This window comes from Raphanus sativus, unplaced genomic scaffold (assembly GCF_000801105.2).
Source record: "Raphanus sativus cultivar WK10039 unplaced genomic scaffold, ASM80110v3 Scaffold3068, whole genome shotgun sequence".
Taxonomy (NCBI): domain Eukaryota; kingdom Viridiplantae; phylum Streptophyta; class Magnoliopsida; order Brassicales; family Brassicaceae; genus Raphanus; species Raphanus sativus.
In genome coordinates this window covers 7,405-12,519 of record NW_026618375.1, presented here as the reverse complement: position 1 = coordinate 12,519, position 5,115 = coordinate 7,405, and the positions used below count along the sequence as shown (strand labels likewise).

General features: G+C 40.7%; 1 non-coding gene across 1 annotated transcript; it reads left to right on the top strand.

Moving 5' to 3' along the window:
- Positions 1-1,850: 1,850 nt before the first annotated feature.
- On the top strand, positions 1,851-1,958 carry LOC130506275 (small nucleolar RNA R71). The gene has a single exon (XR_008941955.1). It is a non-coding gene; the product is annotated as a small nucleolar RNA R71 (small nucleolar RNA).
- Positions 1,959-5,115: the final 3,157 nt, after the last annotated feature.

Sequence of the window (5,115 nt, the reverse complement as noted above, 5' to 3'; positions counted from 1 at the left end):
TAGCCAGGTTCTCAACCACTTCATCATCTCTCTCAATGGTCAAGGCATGCTGTAAAGGGTCCTCTATTGATAGCTCTTCAAGGAGCTCATCAGCAAGAGCATCCATCTCATCTATGTAGAAGATTTGTGCCTGCATGATTGGTCTCTTCATCACCTCTTTGATGTCAAAGTGGAGGATGTTTCCTTTACCCAAATGGAGATCGATCTTGCCTTCTTTCACATTAACAATAGCTCCTGCTGTGGCTAAGAAAGGTCTACCAAGGATCAAGGGATCTTGAGCTTCTTCACCCATCTCAAGCACCACAAAGTCTGTAGGGATCTCACAATTTCCTACCATCACTGGAAGGTCCTCTAAGATGCCAACAGGGTACTTCACCGAACGATCAGCTAATACCAGAGAGAGTCTACACTTCTTGTACTGAGTGAAACCAAGCTTCTTAGCAACAGACAAAGGCATCAAGCTCACGCTAGCTCCCAAATCACAGAGGCATTTCTCAAATATCATGGGTCCAAGAGTACAAGGAAGTGTAAAGCATCCTGGATCTTCTAGCTTTTTTGGAACATCAAGCCTCTGGATTATGGCATTGCACTCATGAGTGAGAATCATCATACCTTCCATCTCTTTCTTCTTTGATGCTACGACATCTTTCAGGAACTTGCTGTATTGAGGGACCAGCATGAAAGCATCAATGATTGGCATTGTGATCTGAACCTCACTCATCTGCTTCTCAAACAGAGCTTTGTACTTCTCCAGCAACTGCTTCTTGAACCTACCAGGAAATGGGAGTTTGGATTCATAAGGAGGGGGAACAAAAGCATTCTCCTTTGCTGGAGGAACAACTTCACCATCTTTTACAGTCTTCTTCTCTTCTCCAACCTTTCCTTTGCCTTTAGCTTCCACAATCTTCTCCAAAACCTCATCATTAGTCTTCTCATCAACAATAACCACTTCATCATCTATGTTGATGGCCACCCCCTCACCTAGTTTCTCAGCATCCTTGGTGAGTGTTCTAGGAGGTAACTCCTTACCACTCCTAAGTGTGATAGCTTTTGCATCCTTGGGATTCTGCTCAGGTTTTCCAGGTAGAGAGCCTTGTTGGCGATTTTGCTGAGTGTTCATGGAAGCAAATTGATTCTCCAAAGCTCTGAACTTGTTGTTGAGATCATTGTAGCTCCCATCAATCTTGTTGTGAAGGTTTTTCAGCTCATAACTAACATGCTTCTCACTTCTAGTCTGTGACTCCAAGATTTTTTTCAGAAGTGCATCAGTGCTGCTCTCTTGGGGTGTAGAGCTAGATGGAGCAGGCTGCTGTTGAGAAGAGTTCTGACCGTGGTTGGGAAAACCAGGAGGAGGGTTTTGCTTTTGCTGATAACCCCCTTGCTGGTTGTTCCTAGGCTGATATCCATTCTGCTGGTTGTTAGAGTAAGGTCTCTGTTGATAGTTGTTGTACTGAAAGTTTGGCTCCTTCTTGTACCAAGTACCATTGTTGTTGATAAAACACAACTCTTCCTGACCTTCCAGACCTTCAACCTCATTGACAGCAGCTGGTATCTCGTGCTGTGGGTTGCCAACAAAGTTCATCTGAGCTTGAGAAGCTTTATCAGCAATGAGGATGTCAATCTTATCCTGCAAAGCCTTTATCTCTTTTCTTGTCTGCTTGTCTGCTGACCTATCAGCTCTGTCATGATCCCCACTGTAGACAGCATCACTCTTGACCATATTTTCAACAAGTTTCCCTGCCTCTTCTTCTGTTCTGTCCAAGAAGTTCCCATTACTTGCAGTATCCAATCTTGCTCTGTACTCAGGTAAGGCACCTCTGTAGAATGTGCTAAGCAAACTTCCCTTGTTGAAACCATGGTGTGGGCATTGAGCTAGGTAGCCATTGAACCTTTCCCATGCTTCACTGAATCCTTCCAAGTTCTTCTGCTTGAATCCGAATATCTCATTCCTGTAGTCAGCTGTCTTGGAAGTAGAGAAAAATTTCTCTAGGAAAGCTTTCTTGCAGTCATCCCAAGTGGTGATGGAGCTGCTTGGCAGAGACTTCTCCCACTGACGTGCCTTATCCCCCAAGGAGAAGGGGAAAAGCTTGAGCTTGAAAGCATCTTCTGATACACCATTGGTTTTGGAGAGACCGCAGTATCTATCAAAGCTGTCCAAGTGGTCGAATGGATTCTCTGCAGCCAGGCCATGAAACTTGTTGTTCTCAATCTGTTCAGCAATCCCGACTTGATCTCAAAGTTGTTTGCTGCCACAGCTGGTGCTCTGATTCCTAACAGGTGGCCATGGTTAGTTGGCCGGTCATAGGCACCAATTGGTCTAGCTGGTGGGGCGTTGCCATCGCCATTGGCTTGTGGGTCAGCCATTTCAATGTTCGGATCCTGTATGTGAGCCTGTTGCTCCTCTTCTCTCCTTTTTCTAGCACACTCCCTCTCTAAAGCTCGGATGTCTGCTGCTCTTGGAACTAGGTTTGTTGGACCCCTGCTCCTCAAGTTCATACACCTGCAGATCAAAAGGGAATTGAAAAAGGGAGAATCAGTAATCAGCAAAATAAAAGAAAATGATTTAGTCTCAAGCAAGCTACTAAATCTCAATGTTCAAATCTACTCAGAATTTGGCAACGGCGCCAATTTGATGTTAGGAGTTTTGAGGCTCCTAAGTCAAATGATAGTAAAATGGAAGTAATATGTCGAACCAGTTCTGAGGGATTTCAAGCACTAAGAATGCAAGCACTTACTTAATCTAAATGCAACCAATGATTTATAATGATTTCAGTAACAATGACTAACTAAGATGACAAGATAGAACTAAAACGCAGTAAATGAATGATTTGCTTAAATATGAATAAAGAGAACTCATGGGCATTGGAATATGATTTCGGGTGATTAAGCATCAAACAAAGATGACAAATGATGAATCAAACAAATGACCTTAAGCCTAAACACGATCCTAAACAAGCTCTATATCTAGATGAATGCTCATTTGCTAACACATCTCAAACATCAAATCTCTTTGGTTGAATGATATGAAAGCAATCAATAAGAACAGGTTTATTAGCTATCCTAACACTCTTAACAACAAATATCTTTGGCAAGATGCATTAAGAGCCTAGCAGAGTTGTCTCAGACATTTCAACAAACACCATTCGGGTGGGAAATGTCTAGAGATCAACTTTCGAATGATCAGATCGAAAGAGGCTATAAGAACACTCTACTAGCAAGGCTTGAGATTGATCTACACTAAAAACATCATTGATTTAGCCTAATCACCCTAGTCTTCCTAACCCATGAATTCAGAAGAGAACTACTCACTAATCTTCATGTTAAACCTTAAACCCATACTGGATTTCAGATTAAACATGTAGATGAACACAGGAAATCAATAAGAAATCAATAACAATATAGAACAATGAATCCAAAAGATGAACTTTCCAAGAGTATTTTGTGGTTTTCTCTTCAACAAAAGATAAACTGCCCAAAAGTGGCTACAACCAGTCTTAAACTTAGGTTTTTCAGAGTGCCAAAACGACATAAGTAATTGCAAATAAGTCCTTGAATCAAAAAGAAATCGGAAATAGAAAACACGCAGCGACCTCCGCAGGTCGCTCCAACACGTCGCTCTGGCCTTCGGAGCGACCTCGGATGGTCGCTGCGAGGGGTCGCTCTGGAGGCAATTCCTTTGTCTTCGAGACGTGTAAAGCCGAGCGACTTGGAGTGGTCGCTCCAGCTTTCTTCATGCTGGTCGCTCCGGCTGGAGCGAGGTCACACAGCGACTTCTAAAGGTCGCTCCAGGCTCCTCTCGTCCAATCATCCTCCTTTTCACACCTTTTGAGCTCCAAATGCATTCCAATGTCTCTATAAGCTCCATAAGATGCTCCAGTACCTGATAAGGACTCATGTATGCAAAATGCAACCTAAACATGACTAGAATCTAACTTATATGATGAAAATGCATGGAAGGGAATAGGTGAAACAATGCAATTATGCAAGACATCAATGCCCTAGATATTACGAAAAATAATTATATGATCTGGGCACTGGGTGTTAATATACACCTGAGAGAAAATAAGCTTTGAGAAATCATCGATAAATTAATCAGATGAGAAAAGAAAAGCCATGATATCTTACACCAATTTGATGATGGTTTATAAGATGAAGTGTATCATGAGAAAAGATCTAGAAGATCTTTGAGTAATTAAATCCTTGAAAGAAAGGATTCACTAAATAGTTGGAGTTGATGTAAATCCTCCATGAAAACTGAAAAGTTCAAAATCATGATACTAAACCATCAAGTTGGTCCTCCTAGAAAAGGACGTGGGTGTAGATGCGGTTGAAACCGCTATTGTGGTCGTGGAAGAGGACGAGGAAGAATACACCGTCCCTATGAAATAATAAGAACTTCCACGTAAATGAAAATAGTCGGGTGATAAAAGGCAAACAGAAAAGGTTTGCTACAGATATGGCAAGAAAAGAAACGTTTGGTACGTATTTGTCGTACGCCAAAATATTAGCCTATCTGTATTGATAAGAAAAGAGAAAGGAAGTGAAATAGACTTCATCTCTTATGAACCCGGACCATCTTTCATGGATTGAATACTCATCTTGATGTTTTAAGATTTTCTGGATGATTCAGAAAATAAATGGAAATATCGATGTGACATGAAAATTATTTTTCTAAACAATATTTTGAGATTCAGGATGGAGATAGATATACTTGACAGATAATGGGTCATCATACATGGCTATTAAAGGTAACAAATATCTATCCTCTCTCAAAATAAATAAGTATAGTATCTAGTAATATATATAAAAAATTACTATTGGTTCTATAAGAGCTTATGATGAAAAGACATGCATAAGAGAAGGATGGCAAAAATTATAAATGAGTAGTAAACCTGAAGTTTACTGATATATAGCCATCCCCAATAATGTTATCGATATTATTGTGAAATGTTGAAAAACTAGAGGTTTTTCACATATAGCATGTCTTAAAGAAACAAAAGAACCATCATGGCACTACAGGAAATGTGGGTATTAATAGCGTCGTAGCATAGCGGTTTTTGCGTCTCTGCTATTGTATTTCAACACGGGCCTTTATAATAGCGTTTTTGGAATGTA